Source organism: Mus musculus, chromosome 7 (genome assembly GCF_000001635.26).
Source record: "Mus musculus strain C57BL/6J chromosome 7, GRCm38.p6 C57BL/6J".
NCBI classification, from domain to species: domain Eukaryota; kingdom Metazoa; phylum Chordata; class Mammalia; order Rodentia; family Muridae; genus Mus; species Mus musculus.
This window is the reverse complement of record NC_000073.6, coordinates 9,642,082-9,663,674: the sequence shown is the minus strand read 5'-3', so window position 1 is coordinate 9,663,674 and position 21,593 is coordinate 9,642,082. Positions and strand designations below refer to the sequence as shown.

At 35.7% G+C, this 21,593-nt stretch overlaps 1 pseudogene; it reads left to right on the top strand.

Annotated features, from left to right (window-relative positions):
• Positions 8,174-21,054, top strand: Gm3683 (predicted gene 3683; annotated as a pseudogene).

The window sequence follows — 21,593 nt, the reverse complement described above, 5'->3', positions numbered from 1 at the left end:
GTCTTGGAATACTTTGGTTTCTCCATCTATGGTAATTTAGAGTTTGGCCGGGTATAGTAGCTTGGGCTGGCATCTCTTAGTGTCTGTATAACATCTGTCCAGGATCTTCTGGCTTTCATAGTCTCTGGTGAAAAGTTTGGTGTAATTCTGATAGGCCTGCCTTTATATGTTACTTGACCTTTCTCCCTTACTTCTTTTAATATTCTGTCTTTATTTAGTGCATTTATTGTCCTGATTATAATGTGTCGGGAGGAATTTCTTTTCTGCTTCAGTCTATTTGGAGTTCTGTATGCTTCTTGTATTATCATGGGCATGTCTTTCTTTAGGTTTGGGAAGTTTTCTTCTAAAATTTTTTTGAAGATATTTGCTGGCCCTTTAATTTGAAAATCTTCATTCTCATCAACTCCTATTATCTGTAGGTTTGGTCTTCTCATTGTGTCCTGTATTTCCTGGATGTTTTGAGTTAGGATCTTTTTGCGTTTTGTATTTTCTTTTATTGTGGTGCCGATGTTCTCTATGAAATCTTATGCACCTGAGATTCTCTCTTCCATCTCTTGTATTCTGTTGCTGATGCTCGCATCTATGGTTCCAGATCTCTTTCCTAGGGTTTCTATCTCCAGCGTTGCCTCACTTTGGGTTTTCTTTATTGTGTCTAATTCCCTTTTTAGGTCTAGTATGGTTTTGTTCATTTCCATCACTTGTTTGGATGTGTTTTCCTGTTTTTCTTTAAGGACTTCTACCCGTTTGGTTGTGTTTTCCTGTTTTTCTTTAAGTACTTGTAACTCTTTAGCAGTGTTCTCCTGTATTTCTTTAAGTTATTTATTAAAGTCCTTTTTGATGTCCTCTACCATCATCATGAGATATGCTTTTAAATCTGGGTCTAGCTTTTTGGTTGTGTTGGGGTACCCAGGACTAGGTGGGTGGGAGTGCTGCGTTCTGATGATGGTGAGTGGTCTTGATTTCTGTTAGTAGGATTCTAACGTTTGCCTTTCGCCATCTGGTAATCTCTGGAGCTAGTTGTTATAGTTGTCTCTGGATAGAGCTTGTTCCTCAGGTGATTATGTTAGCCTCTATCAGCAGACCTCGGAGACTAGATTTATCCTTAGTTTCAGTGGTCAGAACACTCTGCAGGCAAGCTCTCCTCTTGCAGGGAAGGTGCCCAGATATCTGGTGTTCGAACCTGCCTCCTGGCAGAAGTTGTGTTCCAATCATCAAAGGTCTTAAGATCCCCTGAGGGTCCTGTGAGGACCTTGGGTGTGTCCAGTAACTCAGTGCACAAGGAACCCCGGTGCTGCAGTGGACCAGAAGAGACTTGTGCCCCTGATCAGGCCTGGTTATCTGCTTCCTCAATTAATGCAGTCTCAGGTCCCGCAGGATTGGATTGGAGCAGGCGCTGTGTTCCACTCACCAGAGGCCTTAGAATCCTGTGGGGGATCCTGTATGGGTCCTTGTGGGTGTCCAGAGACTCCCCGGGCCAGGAACCCTGGTGCTGCACTGGACCGGAAGGCTGTCTTGTCTCTTTATGTACCACACTATCTTCAAACTCAAAGAGATCCTTCTATCTCTAACTCACAATTCATAAGAAAACACACCCTTTGTTATATTTTTACTTTATTTATTCATTTTTAATCTTGGCTCAAACTCACTGTTTACATCACCATAGCCTCAAATTCACAGAGATTTTCCTTCTTGTGGGTTACGGTCTCCTTTGGGTAAGGGCTGCCAACTGAACACTGGTTCATGGTGGAAGTGCCCTAATTGGAGCCAACCTGTCTTACATCTCCAATGAATTTTAAAAACTCGGCCATCAGGACATGCTGCTATCCTAAGCTTAGCTGTGAAGAAAAATTTTATTGGGGAGTTGAGTCCATTGATATTAAGAGGTATTAAGGAAAAATAATTGTTGCTTCCTATTATTTTTGTTGTTAAAGTTGGCATTCTGGGGCACTTCATGTTCACAGTCAGCTATTGGATAGATCACAGTGCCACTGGTGGAGCTAGAGAAAGTAACCAAGGAGCTAAAGGGATCTGCAACCCTATAGGTGGAACAACAATATGAACTACCCAGTACCCCACAGAGCTCGTGTCTCTAGCTGCATATGTATCAGAAGATGGACTAGTTGGCCATCAGTGGAAAGAGAGGCCCATTGGTCGTTCAAACTTTATCTGCCACAGTACAGGGGAACACCAGGGCTAAGAAGTGGGAGTGGGCAGGTGGGGGAGTGGATGGGGGAGCGTGTAAGAGCTGTTTGGGATAACATTGGAAATGTAAATGAAATAAATACGTAATGGGGGATAGATACAGAAAACGTGGTACATTTACACAATGAAGTACTACAGAGCTACTAAAAACAATGACTTCATGAAATTTACAGGCAAATGTATGGGACTAGAAAATGTCATCCTGAATGAGGTAACACAGTTACAAAAGAACACACATGGTATATACTCACTGATAAGTGGATATAAGGTAAAAATATTGAAATACCCATGATACAACTTACAGACCATGGAAAGCTCAAGACGTAGGAAGACCAAGTGTAGATTCTTCACTCCTATTTAGTAGTAGTAGCAAAATAGTCACAGGAGGTACAGGGTGAAAAGGATTTTGGAGAATAGAAAGGGAGAAGTAAAAGGGGGCAAGATCAAGTGTGAGGGGAGATCAGAGAGATATACAAGGATCAATAAATTAAAGAAAGGTGTGTAGCAATGGGAGGTGGAAAACGGGGTAGCCAACAGAAAGTCCCTGATGCCAGGAAAGCAAATGGCTCTCAAGACAAAACTGGGATGACATTAGCTGAAATGCTCAACCAAAGGGAGAGAGCAGTAGAGACCATATCCAGAGGTTATGAATGGCCAGTTGAGGGTTGGCCACACCCCCACCCCTTCTCAAAATTTAGCCCAGAATTTCTTCTGTCTAAAGGAAATGCAGGGAAAAAGAGTAGAGCAAAAAATGAAGGAAAGGCCATCCAGAGACTGTCCGACCTGGGGATCCATTCCATATGCAGTCAACAATCCCAGTCACTATTGCTGATGTCAAGAAGTGCCTGCTTACAGGAAACTGTTATGGATGTCTCCTGAAAGACACAATGAGAACCTGACTGATACAGTTGCAAATGTTTGCAGGCAACCATTGGATGAGTTCAGGAACCCCAGTGGGGGAGTTGAAGAAATACCAAAGGAGCTGAAGGGGTTTGCAACCCCATAGGAAGAGCAATGATATCAACCAACTAGACACCCCAGAACTCACAGGAACGAAAACACCAACCAAAGAATACACATAGAGAGACCCATGGCTCCAGCTGCATATATAACAGAGGGGGGCCTTATCCAGCATCAATGGGAGAGGAGGAAATAAGTTCTGTGAAGGCTTGGTGCCATTGCTTAAGAAAAAGTTAGAGCAGTAAGGTGGGAGTGGGTGCATTGGTAGGCATACACCCTCATAAAATCAGAAGGGAGGGGATTTGCTGTGAGGGTTTGAAGGAGAAACTTGGAATGAGGATAACTTTTGAAATGCAAAGAAATAAAATAAGCAATAATTATTAATAAAATATGCATATACATAGAAATAAATGAATAGATCTAAAAGTAAAAAAAAAACTGAAGAAAGTGAGAAATTATTTGACTAAAGAGGCATAAAGCAATTAGGAAGGCATAAAGGACTAAAGGAAATATGAAGCCTATGGTCAGAAAATTTAAAAAAAATATCATTCATGAGTTGCAAATTGAACATGACAAGAATGTCTTGAAGGGAGAGGAAGGTGAATTGAACTGAAGAATGAGTCACAGGCAAGATAGGCAACAGACATGGGCCATGGAGGTGCAGATACCAGCAAAGTACATGCTATATTTGTGTCAATGTGTGACAATGAAACAATCAATAATGCATGGTAATTTACAGGAAATAATAATTATTAAACAAAAAAATTTAACAAAATTTAACTACTGAAAATTTCATTTGCAAACTTGAAAAACAAATTTCCTCTGTATTCTTATGAAAGACTGCTCCATTATCATTCCTCTAGATAAAAAGTCTCTGCACTCTGAATTTACCAGAAATTCAGCAGTCATACACAGGAAAAACAGTGACTTTTACATAATGCAGAAATATACAATGCAAAAGACTAAACTTGTTTGTGTTATTCAAACATAAAATGGAGCATATCATCACCCAAACTGATGAACTGCCTATATATACTCTGCCTGTTTCCAGTCCAAATCCAATAAAACAGGTTCATGAGTGTACAATATTCAGTAAATTCTCAGATTGTCACTGTTGACTCTAGACTGCAACAAAATATACATGGGTAGAGAGGATGTATAGGAAAAGTTTACACATTGAAACACAGTGCTCTTTCACAGTCACTATTTGTTTCTAAGATATTTAATAGCTATTTGTAAATAAGATTCTTTCACAGCCACTACCTCAATGTAAAATGACAAAAAACAATGTAGGAAAAAATATAATATAGAATAGATGCGTCAGCCTAGGATAATAAGTTGAAAAAAATGAGCACGTGGGACGGAGATAATGGTTTGGAATTCAAATATTAACGTGACTAAATATTTTTTGGAAAATGGAGTGACTTTTTATTTTATTGGAAATAAAGAACAAAGCATGGCATATTTTCTGGGTCTTGTTGAGCCTTTAAACTCAATCTTTACCATGTAAATTAACTGTGGATATGTGAAGAATGTATGATTTCAGATAGAGCTGGATTACCTATACTTGAGATTTGATCTGTTTATAGATCTTCAAGATAATGGAAGCACAGGTCTTGTTTAGATATTACTATCACTTCTGTAACATAGTCCACACTGTACATGGTCTGTGGATCTCAGTGACTGTAAACATGAGTCTGCCTCTGCATGACTTGGACTGTGTAATAAAGTGTCCTGTATGTCCTCAGTAGCTCCAGTTTTGCTATTTCTGGATGTCTTACTGTGAATAATGTGATACAAACCACTGACATCATTTCTAACTGTGTTCACATAAGCAGATTGTTGAAACTTTCCAGGGACCAAATTTGAACACAGGGGCTTCCTTCCACAGATTCACAAACATGACTGATATCATGGAGACTGAGAATGAATTATCCTCCTAAGTATTTACCTACATGTGTTTATTACATGGGCTGTGGACACCAGTTTCAGAGCCCCAGGGAAGAAAGTATTTAAGTTTCTTCAGGGCTCAGGAGAAACCTAAAAATATAATGAGTCATGAATATGCAATAAACCTCACCATTGCACAAAGAAATAAATGCAAGGAGAAATTTGATGTGCTGATATGCATGACTCATCACAATCCACACTGCCCAGATTTAACACAGGAAAAATATGTTCACTTTGATGGGAGTCTTCTTCTTGCTTAACATTCCACTTTTCATGGCCAACTTTATTGATCCCAGGTGCTTTTGGAGAATAAATTTGAATGAAATTCAGGATGAATATTTGGGATTAACTTGTGCTTTCATCCTGGCAGTAGTTCAGAAACCTATTGAGAAAGATTATTTCAACAAGACTCTGAATTTCCTGTAAGTAAATTTGAGTTTCAAATTGAAATGACAACTTCAGTACTTCTTGAGTGCTCCGAGGATATTAGTCAAATTCTTTAGTCTTCTGTCCTGTTGCTAAGTCTGAACACCAAGAACCAACCTTAATTCCTATACATTTTCAAACCTACTTTCTCCTTTTAATGAATCCAGTGGAGGTTTTGGTTTTCTTTCAGGTGGCTTCTGATTTAAAGGTTGGAAGCTTAGGAATAAAGGAATATCTACATTGATCCTTAACATAAAGCCTGCCTTTTGACACTTTATATTGCACTCTAGACAGTGATGGCTTATTGACATTGATCCTGTAATATTGCATTATGTTTTATCCCAAGTCCGTGTAAATAAAAGCTCATGAACTGTGCTGAAAGTCCTTCCATAAGTGTGTTGCTCCTATAGCATATTCTGGTTCCAGTAATATTCGTGGCACATATAGTTGTCAAAAACTTTACATACATACAAACTTACTGTCTCAAAGTCATTGCATGTGGTCACTTATTGACTTCTAAAGCTTCATCAGATTTAGAAAGAGATCTTTACATTCAGAAATTTCTATTTCATATGAATACCTGGATGGAATTTTTTGTATGTATATGAGCAAGGAATAGTTATCTCAATGGGGGTCAAGACAGCAAAGTGTTTTAAAAGATAAAATCCAAAAGCACTGTGGCTTCATACTTCACACTATTTATGTATAATCACTGGCTTTTATGTTTTGCAAAGTTCAATTGGGCACTCTCTCTTTAGAATAAACCATACTTGGAACATATGGAATCCAATGATATGATTACATTCTTTGAATAGGCACACTATCAGTAACAGTGGTGACTGCTTATGTCCCTTGTCACTGGCCTGGGTGACAATTGTATTGTGAGATAGTTGTAACGTTTGAGATCAGTAACGCAGGAGCTTTGTATTAGGTTTTTTGTTTTGTTTTGTTTTGTTTTTTGTTTTTGTTTTTTTGGGGTTTTTTGTCATTAAGAGAAATATCTTCTCTATTCATGTCTCAGTAGGCTAATTTCTGGCCCTTTTAAAATTTTTAAATCTTGTGAAACTTCTTTCAATAATTTTAGTAAATATTAGTACACATGTTCCCAATGTGGTATCAATACCCATTTTTGTGGATTGCTGATCATTGCTTTAAAACACAGCCCTTTAGACTACTAGGCTACAAAGACAGCTTAAGTAACTGATGTTTCCTAAAGTTTATTTGTAGGAAGTAGTTTGACAATTGTACAACATCTACTTTCAAATTCCATTTCTATATTAGTAAAACTTTAATTGAGATTTTGTGTGTCTGTGTGTGTGTGTGTATAGTAATAAAGAATATTCAAAAATGAACCATTGTATTGGTTATAGAATAAAAATACAATAGTTGTATAATTTGTAGTGAAAACCTAATTGTATTTACTTCATTTCAATCATTAAATATGTAGGTGCATATTTAGTGTTTATTCATAAGATTATATGAAATGACAAGGATAAAACAGGTTGCGTTTTTCTCTACATAAACGTAAATGATCTCAATATGGTATTATTCCATTCCCATTGCCTAGTGGCCCACTTTTTATTTTTACAAAGAAATATATGAACATATTCTATAAATTTACACCAAAATCTCTTCTGTTTTATAAGTATATAATACTGGCATATACAAATATCACTGCAATTTCCTTATTTTCCTAGTTCTCAATAGGATGCTAATATTGTTTTATTGTACCTGGAAAGTTTGCCAAAGATATTTCCTATAAATTAATTTATAATGAATGAAGTACCCAGAGTGAATATATCACATTCCTTTGTAAAAAGAAATTAGGAGCAAGATACATTGGTGGTAGGACAACCCCTTAATCTCTGCACTAAATACCTGGCACTACTACATACCTGTGCATTTGAATTTATGATAGTCTACAGGAAAGTATCTTATAAAACATTTGCATGTATTGCAATCTTATAACCTAAATAATACTTGCTCAAATACATACAAACGTAAACATTGACATGTATCAGTTACCAAATTCATGTTTGATATTTGAATTTATTTAAAAATATATCTTTCTAAAAGATATTCTTTGAATAAAAGATTGAAAAAAATAACAAGATGAGGATAGATATGAGGGGACATGTCAAGAATTTTGACCACTAATTATAAGTGATTATAAGTACAAGAATCAAATATTGCTGGAGAGAGACCATTATGCATTGATAATTCATGTTATTACTGCCTTAACAAGTTCAGTTAATTTCACAAGAAAATATGAACTCAGTGGCTCTAATAACAAGTTTTTTATATTGCTCAATAATTTCAAAATGAAGACATGATCAGAATTACTGTTTTGTCAATATCTGTGATTTTCTCTTTACCTTCTGATCAAGCACTCAAAAGAAGAGATGGGAATGTTCTCTGTGGATGAGGTCAATACCATATCTTATTTATGAGAGAAATACTGTCATGAACTTTAAAAGAGTTTACTATTTTCCAGGTTCTCATGTCAATTCAACCTCACAACAAAAACCATTTGTTCCCTTCTTTAGATGTCAGATGCAGAAACTTCCAGTATACCATAGTGCTTCTCTTGAGTACAAATAATCATGTATAATCATCTGGCCATAATAAACACTGTACTCTTTTACAGAAAAACGACTAAAAACCACAAATACGCTTTGGCATTGGCCTTTGCAATGGATGAAATCAACAGGAATTCTGATCTTTTACCAAATATGTCTTTGATTATAAGATACACTTTGGGCCGTTGTGATGGGAAAACTGTAATACCTACACCATATTTATTTCATAAAAAAAAAAACAAAGCCCTATCCCTAATTATTTCTGTAATGAAGAGACTATGTGTTCGTTTCTGCTTACAGGACCCAATTGGGGGGTATCTATAAGTTTCTGGAAGTACCTGGACAGCTTCTTATCTCCACGTGTGAGTTATCATGGGACAGAAATTCTTAACATCATGTTTCTTTGGGAGAATTTGATAGCTATTAAGAAAGTTAATGGATGTGGTTGGACTTATGCTTATGTCAATCTGGGTTGTTCCAGGATACATACTATTCAGAAGTATGATAGGCTTTCAAATAGGGACTACCACCAGAAGTTGACAGATACCTTCATGGAGGAATAGAGAAGGCCATGTAGAATTAAGTCGGGCATGGTGGAAGAGAGAATCTTACAGCCTTGACGGACTGTCAGTCAGAGAGTTTCATTATATATACCAAGCTCAGCAAGAAAAGATTTGTTCGTGCTGTTCCAAAACATAGAGCATATTATTTCTGTCCCCAGATAGGAGTTATCTTCATCTTGGTCACAATTTTACATTATCATTGGTAAACTGAAATAACAGCATTATTATTTACAGTCATGGTAGTTATATAAATTTAGTCATCAGTGATAAACTGTGAGGTTTTAGAAATAAATTTTAACAACATTTCTCTATAACCCAGCTTTTAAATATCTGGGGTATTTTTTTTTGAAAAGGCATGAAATACCATCCTTAGCCTGACTACTCATGACATTTTAGCAACAAGAAAGGATGAAAAACTCCAATCCAGTATGTGGAGTTCGCCATTTGACTACCTGTGAGTGTATAACTAACTATTTAGAGTCAGAATTTAAATTGGCATTAGATCTCTGGCAAAGAATTCAGGCCCATAGTGTTATAGACATATTAAGTCCTTTTCTTTAATAATATAATAATTATATATCTCTGTGAAATTTATTGCTATGTCTCATATATTTTTTATATTCTGTTATTTCTATGTCATAAGATACAAGATTAGAACTTCACAAGTGAATTTCTCTAAGAAAGAGGGGTTATGAGAATTTGATGCATCATTCTTTCATATTTTTTACACTAAAATTTATCTATCATTATAAGACACTTTGGATGTAGGAGATAACTTCATCCAATCTAACTTTATTTCTGTATATTATTATCAAGAGGTACAACTTATAGACCGATTTATTTTGCCCTATAATTACCTGGGTATGACTTTTTCTAATCTGATTTGCTGGTAACACTTTTAGGCTGCCAAATCTTGTTTAAATATTTAGATTTTATTTGATCTTATTATCTGTCTCATGAAGAGGCACAGAGGCAGACATTGCCAGAATATTTCAGAAACTTAGTCTAAATAGGAGATCTCTGACATTTTTATGTGAGTCAAAACCTCTAGTGTACGATATTACCTTCAACTAGGGCAATATAAGAATATCTCTTCGAAATGCTAAATCAGTATTATGTACAGGACTCTCCTGCTCAATAGTAGAAGTAATCCTGAATTATAGCATAAAGACCTTCTTTAAAAAAATATTAATCAAATACCCCAAATTGTAAAAGTATCAAAATCCCTTCAAACATTGGAAACATGGATATCAAGATTAAAACTGGAAGACAGAAAGGCAGATATTATAACATGCAAATATATTTTGTTACTTCTTGTCAAACAGCTATGCTTGCTGTTCCCATTAGAAGTGGATCTGCCAGGATTCCATATTTGCACATTTGAATTAGAGATGAGAGTATAAGTCACAGGTAATCAACAGTTTGCTGGTAAGTATTATTACAAGTGTTTTCAAGGACACTACACCTCATGCTGCTCTCTGTGTTGTAGATCCTTCAGCTTACCTATGGGCCTTTCAGTTCCATCTTCAGTGATGATGAACAATATCCCTATCTCTATCAGATGGCCCCAAAGGACACATCTCTAGCATTGGCAATGGTCTCCTTCATACTTTACTTCAACTGGAACTGGATTGGCCTTGTCATCCCAGATGACGATCAAGGAAACCAATTTCTTTTAGAGTTGAAAAAACAGAAGGAAAACAAGGAAATTTGCTTTGCCTTTGTGAAAATGATCTCTGTTGATGACATTTCATTTGAACACAAAACTGAAATGTACTACAAACAAATTGTGATGTCATCCTCAAATGTTATCATCATTTATGAGGAAACAATCGATTTCGTTGATTTGATCTTCAGAATGTGGGAACCTCCAGGTTTACAGAGAATATGGATCACCACAAAACAATGGAATTTCCCTACCAGTAAGAGAGACATAACTCATGGCATAATCTATGGATCACTTACTTTTCTACCCCACCATGGTGGGATTTCTGGCTTTAAAGATTTTGTACAGACATGGTTCCATCTCAGAAGCAAAGATTTATATCTAGTAATGCCAGAGTGGAAATACTTTAAATATGAATCCTCAGCATCTAAGTGTAAAATACTGAAGAACAATTCATCTGATGCCTCATTTGATTGGCTAATGGAACAGAAGTTTGACATGGCCTTTAGTGAGAGTAGTCATAACATATACAATGCTGTGCATGCCATAGCCCATGCACTCCATGAGATGAATTTGCAGCAGGTTGATAATCAGGCAATAGACAATGGGAAAGGAGCCAGTTCTCACTGCTTGAAGGTAAAGTTTCTTCTATTGGACAAGGTTTGATGTCTTCAATTGCATAGCTGTTTAGAGTCTTTCAGATGCCCAGACTTAAAGAAATAGGAAATGTTTTCCAAAATAATAAGTTTCTGAACATTTTTCCTTAAAGAAAGGCAGTCTAGAGATTGTTATGAATGTGAATGGAAAAAGAATTCATAGACTAGCAATGAAAATGGGTGGTTTTATACAGAGCATGTGAATATCCATTAGCATACCCCTTCCAATATTGAATATAAACTATCCTTACTCATTAATTTTCTCCATGGTTAGAAGATGAGTTTTTATTTATATTTGTCAGTTATATGGAAATCATTTAAGGAGTGGTCTCCAGTGATTCTACCAAGAGTGTAGGCTCTGGAGATCATTCTGGGTTTTCTGAGAGTAACTAAACAAGAAATAGTGTTGGTATTCAGTTCTGTCTGTAGAAAAGTGTTTATATGTGTGAATGTAAGTTTCTCACTGTGTATATGTCTATTTTCTACACTTTCTGTGTATCTGTGTTCATTCTTGTGATACTTTCAACATACATGTTTATCTCTATATGAAAGTGGAAGTAAGTGACAATTTTTTCTATGTAGGAATTTCTTTCTATAAGTGTGTTTGTTTATATATGTGCATATGTTTCTTTGTGGTTTTGTCAGAGTAGGTTTCTTTGTGTACATTGTGTGTATTTTGTGAGTGTTTATAAGTACTTATACGGATTTGTACCTGCTTTGCTGTGTATGAGTCTGCCCTTTGTACTTGGCATGGACTTTGCCTGCCATTTTGTATTTACGTTTGAGTATAAATTTCTCTATGTGTCAATATCATTCATGGCTGGTGCTTATATATTTATGCCTCTCCCAGTGTTTTTATGTCAACGTGTGTGTGTGTCTGTGTGTGTGTATGTGTGTGTTGCATAGCTGTGTTTGGTTCTGCTTTTTTCTGTGTTTGGTATTCTTGACTGAGAGAATTGAAATTCTTGAAATATTATGATAATTTCATTTATCCAATTGCTTTGTTGTGATTTCTCTCTTTCTGTCTTTCTTTCTTTAAATGTAGTTGCCTTTGCTATAAAATCAGAATGCATTTTATGACTTGAAAGTATTTTAAATACATAATAGTACAATGCTTGTATTTTAGGTAAACTCCTTTCTAAGAAAGATCCACTTTACTAATCCTCTTGGGGACAAAGTGATTATGAAACAAAGAGTAATAATGCAGGAAGAATATGACATTTTCCATTTTGGGAATCTCTCACAACACCTTGGGATTAAGGTGAAGTTAGGAAAGTTCAGCCCATACTTTTCACATGGTCGAAACTTTCACTTATATGTAGACATGCTTGAGGTTGCCACAGGAAGTAGAAAGGTGGGTGTTTACTAACTTACTGGTTTGTTATACACAGCAATAAACAGTGTCAAGTGGATTCATGGCAACATATTGAAATGAACAATTATGTCACATCAGAAACCATTTTTCTAGTCTCCTGTATATTTTTTTTTATTTTTGACAATTTTACCAATTTGAAGATTTCAAACATGCATAAAATATACCTTTGTTATATCAGAACCATTATCTGACATTTAATAAATAAAAAAAAACTGTTCTTCACCACTGTTTGATATACTTTCCTTTAAATTGAACATATTTTTCTCCATATAATTGCTCTTTGGACAATGTAATCTCCTCTCTTAATTAAACCTCTGGAACAGATATTCATATGATAGAGTCTAATGTTAAAGTTATGAAATAAAAAGAGTCATAAGAGTTATCCCTTTTCATTGTATCCAAAAATGTTTACAATATAATAAAAGGACACTTACCACATTCACTAATGAACACAACTATGGAAATTCATATTTAAAGAAACATCACTTTTTAATAAATTTGAAGAATCCATTCATGCTTTTATGTAAGATGAACAGAAGGTCAAGGGAGCCTATAAACAGCACTAGAACAACAGACAAAGAAATGGCTATTAACGCACCTCAAATACAGGAAATGCAGTAACCAGACAAAAGCAACAAATAATTTTCCATTATGATAGAACACATTTCTTAAAATTCTCTAAATTAAACCAAGGACAACAAGGCTGGTTTATTTTTTGAGACATTCCTAATTTGCCTACCGAGGGTATGAAGACACATTCATATACAAGAGGAAAACTTTTCTTTATTAAAAAAATGGAGGAAAACATTATAATGTTTAATAAGAGGGAAAAAGGTAATTCAGGAACAATACATTTGATAGATATGCATGGAATAATACTTGACAAAAACATGTAACAAAAGAACACAACACACAACAGAAAGATCATTCTCTGAAAACAGAGAATTTTTTTGTAATTGTGATTGTTTTATTTTTTGACAATCACTTGTTATCCTCACATAATGTATCCTAATTACAATTTACCTCCCTTCTATTGGGATGTGACCAACTGTCAGTTTTGCTGGCAAATATATCATAGTTAATATTCCAAATTCCTTCCCAACTGCCTTTTCCATCAGATCCACTTTCTGTCACTCATTAGAAAATGACAGGATTCTATAGGAGAATACTAAAATAAAACAAGATTAAACAAAAACTAAGCCATCATAATGGGACAAAATTTGCATATCACATTATGGTAACTAGTCATATGAAATGGTGCTAGGTGAAAAGACCAGGAAATCCTACCTCATAGCTTATATGAATAGTAGTGAGTGAAGCATGAGCTAGTGATAGACAATGGAGTGATATTTATTCCCGGTTTAGTACTAAGAATACTTTATTTTTGAAACTATAATTGAAATTGTAAATTCTATAATCAGAACATATGGAATTATTGATGCCAATTATTTATTTCATATTTGCATGTGAATAAGCATAATAAGATGCTCCTAAAAACTATTAATGTCAAACTGCAAAAGGAATTCCTTGGACAAAATTAAGTTATATGTCAATGGGAATTCTACATAAAAACCCTGAAATAGACTGTCCTTTTCAAAGCCAGCCAAAACACAAAAATCTGGTAGTCAAACACTGTTGGTATCTTCTTTTATCACTGATTAACCATAACATAATTTCCAAATACAAAGAACAGTAGGAAATTTTTGTGACTCACAAATGCTCTGTTCCTCTAGCTGGAATTTAATCTTATGTAAACTGAATGTCCTCAGGCCTTGGGAGCATAAGACTTATAATACAATCACATTGACATTTGATCCCAAATGAGACCAACTCATTGCTTCCACTTGACTATTCCATCTATTGTAGACAGGATTTTTTTAACGTTTCTGGGATGAGACCAATTCTCTATTTTGATTGCTAAAATATTAGAGCTAATATTCCTCAAAAACTGCTGATATCCCTGGATTGCTCATTCTTTTCCCTACTTTGGATTTTTGTCAACTTCCTAGCATTCACACAGAAAATAATTATTTTTGGAGTTGTGCTTCTTATAACATATTTAGGAAGCACTACTTGACCATAAATGAGAGTTATATACCCCTCATATGTGTCCATGTCGCACATTGCATGGACATATAAGCATCATTTATTGCAGTATACTTTAGCATTTTATGTGGAGAAACAGTAAGTAAATAACAAGTTTATATATAGAGAAATTTATTATTTTTACCTATTGCCTGATGTATAGTAGCGCTTTGAAAAAAATTGCAATTATATTCCTAACATTCAACTGGTATACTTTTTAAAGGAGGCTATAGACAAAACCAAACCTAGTTTTATTATCAGGGCTAATTTTCAAGTTGGATATCCTAACTCTTTCTTTATTTCTCACATTTAAAACATCATTGCATGACCTACTACAGGCAATGTAGGAATGGGGAATTATCTTTTGACATCATTCTTTCTCCAGACATTCTGAGCTCTTATTCTGAGCTTTCTCTACCTGAAGCATCGCAAAGTATTTATCAGGTCGTCTTAAGTGGTGCTTTATGCTTGAGTTTTACTTCCCTATTGGACTTTTTCCCTTCAAGGTCACATTATAGTACAGTGGTGCTCTAAAGAATGGTGATCTTGAGTTTTGTTACAAACTTCTATATTAATTGTCAGCAAATGAATACATTAAGATTCATGTTTAAATAAGAAAGTTATAAAAATTAGTATTTTATAGCTTTATTCACGATGTAAAATTAGGTTAACAATTTTCAATAAGCATGACAAAAGTCTGAATATAATACTATAAACTAACATATCTATAAGAACATATAAACTGATTATCGTTTGGCTCTTAAAAATATTGATGCCTTTGTTTTGTTTTGTTTTGTTTTGTTTGGTTTTTGTTTTGGGTTTTTGTTTTGTTTTGATTTTTATTTTTTTTTTGAGACAAGGTTTCATTGTATAGTCCTGGCTGACCTGGAATTCACTCTGTAGATCATGCTGGCTGTAAACTATGAAATCTGCCTGCCTCTCCTTCCCAAATGCTTCGATTAAAGACATGAACCATCACTGCCCAGCTGCCTTTAGCTTAATACAAGTATGACATGTAAAGCCTTACTAAATAAAACTGCTTTTATATTACAGTTGTTTATTATATTATTAGGGTTGAAGATTGAAATATACTCCCATTTTTATGGTGATTTTGTATTTGTGGATTTTTTCAATTTTATAAATTGTAGATTGCATTTGTTCACATTTCAAATTTTGTCCCCTTTCACTATTTCCCTTCTGCAAATCCACTATGCCATCCCCCCTTACCATGCTTCTATGAGGGAGCTCCCCTACCCACATACCCACTCTTGCTTCAGCACCCAAGCATTCATCTACACTGGGGAATCAAGCCTTCACAGGGCCAAGGGACTCCCCTCACATTGATGACAGATAGGGAGCTTTAACTACTTCAGTCCTTCCCCTAACACCTTCATTGGAGTCCCTGTGTTCAGTCCAATGGTTGACTGTGAACATCCACATCTGTATTGGTCAGGATCTGGCAGAGCCTCCTAGAAGACAGCTGGATCAGTCTCCTTTCCACAAGCACTTCTTGCCATCCACAATAGTGTCTGGGTTTGGTATCTGCATTTGTGATGGATCTTCAGGTGGGGCAGGCTGTGTGTGGCCTTTAATTCAGTCTCTGATCTTCTCTTTGTCCCATTATTTCCAATAGATAGGAACAATTCTGAGTTAAAATTTTGTAGATGTGTGGGTGGTCCTATCCCTCAACTGGGAGCCATGCCTATCCTCTGGCTATTGTCTCGACAGATTCTCCTTCCCGATTCTGGGATATTTCAGCTAATATCATCGCTGTACGTCCTGGGATGCTCTTGATTTCCTGGCATCTGGGACTTTCTGGTTGCTACAAACAGTTCCCCGTCCCTAGTTGCTACACACCTCTGTTCAATTTCCTGACCTCTGTACAGATCTTCCACCTTCTCTCATACCTGATTCTTCTCTTATTTTTCCCCTCCCACTATTCTCTTCCTCCAGGGAGATTTTATTCCAGGGATGCAAGTATAGTTCAATATCTGTAGATCCATTAAGAGTAGTACACCACAAAATGTGGAATTACATTATTTTACAAAAACCTTCACAAATGGCTCTTAACCAAGTCCAACATTCATTTAGAGATTAAAAAACAAAAATAGTGATAGAACAGGAGGGGCACTTACTGATATAAGAACACTTTCTTTCACAAAATTATTGACAATACTATAATACATGAAGAGAATGTTATTATCCATGAAAATCAGAAATGATATCAGGTTGTTTTTGTGATTCATATTTTATCCAAGCACTTTAGAGGCAGAGATCTGGAAATCTCTGTCTGTTTCTTGCCAGTCTGCCCTATATAGTGAGTACGAAAAAAGCCATGTGTGATATGGAAACACTACCTTAAAATAAATTAACATAAAGTACAAACATATGTCCACATTCCTTACTCTAACTCAAAATAGTCTTTCAAATATTACAAAGGGTTAACATACATTTAAAGAAAATGATGGGAGAAAAGAAAAAATGTGTTTTCATCTTCATTGGTAATGTAAGTGTACTTCATGGTAAGATCCTGTTTCAACAAAACCAAAAACATAGAAAGAATGTTTCAAATCTTCAATTAAACTTATACAAACTAATTTTTATCTGGATTTTTCCAGCATTGAAGCCACTGTAGAGCATTTTGACATCATGGAACACTCCATATTCAAACTCAGTACACATTAACATATCATTTCCAACCATATTAAACCACTGTCTGCATACTCCACTGTTTTTTATATACAGTTTTTCATGCTTTGCGATAGTAATTTATTTGATGCCATATTTGTTATCTGTGACTTAAGGACATGTTTTTCCTGTTTCAAATTTTTTCAAATACTAACATGCTTCTCTGTTGCTTTAATCAAAATTTGATAATAAGCATAGTGAGAAGGAAGGTGTGATTTGAGATATGGCTTATAGTCCTAGAAAGACAAGTGTGGATATCTGGAAACTGGAACTAAAAAATAGATCTTAAAAGAAGACTACATACTGGCCTAACTGCCCACAGTGAGATGGGCACTCCTATATCAATTACCAATTAAGAAAATGCTTCAAAGATATGAGGACAGGCTAGTGTTGGCTGAGAGAATATCTCAGTTAAGTTCCCTCTGTCTGTTCAGAGCACTTAGTACTAAGATGAACATAATTAACTAAAAAACAACAGGTTGCTACTTCTGTAGTTTTTACACACAGCTCAAAAATCAGCTGTTTTTCCTGAATTACTAGACACTCAGAAACTATACAACATTTCTTCAATGCATTTCCAATATTCATATCTGGCCATTAAATAATGGACATAGGGAAATGTCAATCAGATAGTGTGCAAAAAAGGATCTTATTGAAATCTTAAAGTGCTAATATAAAACATAAAAGAAATATATAAGACTCATTATCAGTATATGTCTAATTTTTTCTCAGATGCCATCCTCTGTGTGCAGTGCGGAATATAGTCCTGGATTCAGAAGATTGTGGAAGGATGGAATGGCAGCCTGCTGTTTTGTTTGCAGCCCCTGCCCTGAAAATGAAATTTCTAATGAGACAAGTGAGTTTTTGCTGCTCTGATAAATATTACAAATATGGATTTCTCTTGGTCCACACTGGGATGATGAAGTCAACTCAAAGGAAACTGCAGATATAAAATATTAGTTATCAAATTTACTAGTTGTAGATATAAAAATACTTAAGAAAATCTTGCAAAAACAAACAAACATATCTTATGCCTTAACCCTCATATTGACTTATTGCAAATTCATGGAAGATTATATTGCACAAAGAAATACTTAGAAAATATAACTGCAATTTGCAGGAACACTGCACAAGACTTTCCAAATAAATTATCTATTGTAAAACTACATTTATATTAGATTTTAGTCACAATAGGAGCCCATGAAGAACTGAATATAATATATAATCTACTGGATTAGCTCATGAGACTGCTAGATGCAAAATCTATTTTCTCTGTAAGATTAATATAGAAGACAAAAAATTGCAAATATATGAGAAAATGCTAAGGATGCATCATTTAGAGGGCCATGAAGGATCTTTTAGTACAAAGTATCTACAGAGATAATATTTTCCTTCAGTGCTAAAATTAGTGCATCTCATGAACAATAACCAGAACTTTTGATTAATTATTGCCTTATGAGGAAACTTCTTAAAGCTTATTTCATTAACATTTCCTGCTATTCAAACATAAGCATTATATTTCCTCTCTATTCAAACTTCTTCATATGACTTGTTACAGGAATCACTTAAATTCAATAATGCAAGTGCTACTTTGGCATGAGCACACACATATCAATATTTACACATACACACAGCCGATCTGTTTAATTTAGTGTTGTTTCTATGTCAAGGAGTTTGAACTTGTGAATTCTTGAGTAGCTATTATACTTATCTCAGTAGAGGACAGAGTCTCAATGTGTCACAGGGAATAAATTTATAAAATAGTCAGTGATCTCAGAAAACAGTGAGTGCAGGGTTTTGAAGTTCTAAAATAGACCCGACCACATTGTGGTTTATGAATATATCTTCTCTGAATTAAATAATCTACTTGATATCAAAATAGAAACAAAAATGGCTTAGGAAATTTTTGCTTTCTGATAACATTATTTTTTATTTTTTACATTTCATATTCTATTCCCCACTCCCCCATACCCCATCCAATATGTCACATTCCACACCTCTTCCCCACCCCAACTGTCTTCATGTTGATCCCCCTATCCTCCAACCCACCTGACCTCTAAACTCCCTGTGGCCTCCAGGCTTTTGAGTGTTAGGTGCATCATTTTGGTATGATCACAGACATGGAAGTTCTCTACTGTATATGAATTGAGGGACCCATATCAGCTGGTGTATGCTGTCTGTTTGATGCTCCAGTGTCTGAGAGATCTCTGCAGTCCAGATTAATTGAGACAGCTGGTCTTTCTGCAAAATCGCCTTTCCCCTCAGCTACGTTCAGCCTTCCCTAATCCAGGGGTTAGTTGCTTCTCTCCATTAGTTGGTTGGAAATAACTGTATTTAGGAGGGCAGTCATGACAGATTCTTTTTGTGAATGCTCCATAGCCTCAGTAAAATGTGAGGCCATAGGACCTCCTCTTGACCTAGATCCCACTTTGGTCCTGTAATTGGACCTTCTTTTCCTGAGGCTAATCTCCATTTCATCCTTGCATTCAGACAGGAAAAATTATGGACTGGAGATGTGACTATGGGATGGGAACCCCATCACTCACTTGATGTCCTGTCTTCCCGCTGGAGGTGGGCTCTGTACATTCCCTCTATCTATTGTAGTACATTTCATCTAGGGTCTCTGACCTCCCAAGTCTCTGGTGCATTTTAGTGGGTCCATGCACCCTCCTATTACCTAAGGTTACCTGTTTATATTTTTTATGCTGGTCCTCAGAGCTTGGTTCCCCTGTCACGCCCACACTCCACAAACTCCTTTCTAATAACATCATAAATGATACAAAATGTTAACTAGACAAAGAAAAAATTGCTTGGTTTTATTTCTGTTAAATCTTTATGAATATTATGGATTGAAAGCAATGCTCAGCAACAATATCCTTCACATTACATGCTCAGCATCAAAGGCAGCATTTCAAGGCTTCTCTCATTACCCTTACTTGAAATACCTTGTCAATAAAATTTGTAATTAAGACCTAACTAAGCTTTACTTTGGAAATCAGATATGGATCAATGTGTGAATTGTCCAGAATACCAATATGCCAATACAGAACAGAACAAATGTATTCAGAAAGGTGTCACCTTCCTAAGTTATGAAGACCCTTTGGGGATGGCACTTGCCTTAATGGCCTTCTGTTTCTCTGCATTCACAGCTGTGGTACTTTGTGTCTTTGTGAAGCATCATGACACTCCTATTGTGAAGGCCAATAACAGAATCCTCAGCTACATATTATTGATATCACTCATGTCCTGTTTTCTGTGCTCTTTTTTCTTCATTGGTCATCCTAACAGAGCCACCTGTGTCTTACAACAAATCACATTTGGAATTGTATTCACTGTGGCTGTTTCCAAAGTTCTGGCCAAAACAGTCACTGTGGTTCTTGCTTTCAAAGTCACAGACCCAGGAAGAAGATTGAGAAACTTTCTGGTATCAGGGACACCCAACTACATTATTCCCATATGTTCCCTACTCCAATGTGTTCTGTGTGCAATCTGGCTAGCAGTTTCTCCTCCCTTTGTTGATATTGATGAACACACTCTCCATGGCCACATCATCATTGTGTTCTACAAGGGCTCAGTTACTGCATTCTACTGTATCCTGGGATATTTGGCCTGCCTGGCACTTGGAAGCTTCTCTCTGGCTTTCTTGGCCAAGAATCTGCCTGACACATTCAATGAAGTCAAGTTCTTGACCTTCAGCATGCTAGTGTTCTGCAGTGTCTGGGTCAACTTCCTCCCTGTCTACCATAGCACCAAGGGCAAACACATGGTTGCTGTGGAGATCTTCTCCATCTTGGCATCCAGTGCAGGGATCCTTGGATGTATTTTTGTACCCAAGATTTATATCATTTTAATGAGACCAGAGAGAAATTCTACCCAAAAGATCAGGGAAAAATCATATTTCTGAACAAATATTTAGGAATTCTGTCAAATGTAAAGTTGGTGCATACCCACCAAATATTGGGTTATAGTGCATGTGTCTAGTTTTTGAATCACTCTCACTGGTTGCTCTAGTGATATCAGGAAGTATCATATCTACTGAACTTCCATACAGTGTCCATAAAATCTTGCACTCATTCACTTTCTTCATTTTCTCTCAGAGAACTAAACTCTCTAATTATTACAATTTTATTCTTCGTTTTGCTTTCATGGAGATTGCCCTCTGGTAACTTCCAAAAAATGTTGATAAGGCAATTGAATCCACCACTTTGCGTAGAAAAATGAGATCTAGGACAGACATGGTTACACATAGAAACAATCTACCAAATCAAATAATCAATGAGAAACAGACAGAGAGTAACTAAATAATCAGCAAAGATGAAATCTGAACATATTTTCTGATTTCCCGTAAGAGCACACACTGAAGAAAATACTGACTTTTTTCTTTTGTTCTTCAAGCTACTGGCCAATATTCTAAGGAGGAAATGTTCCTTTTCTGCTGTCAAA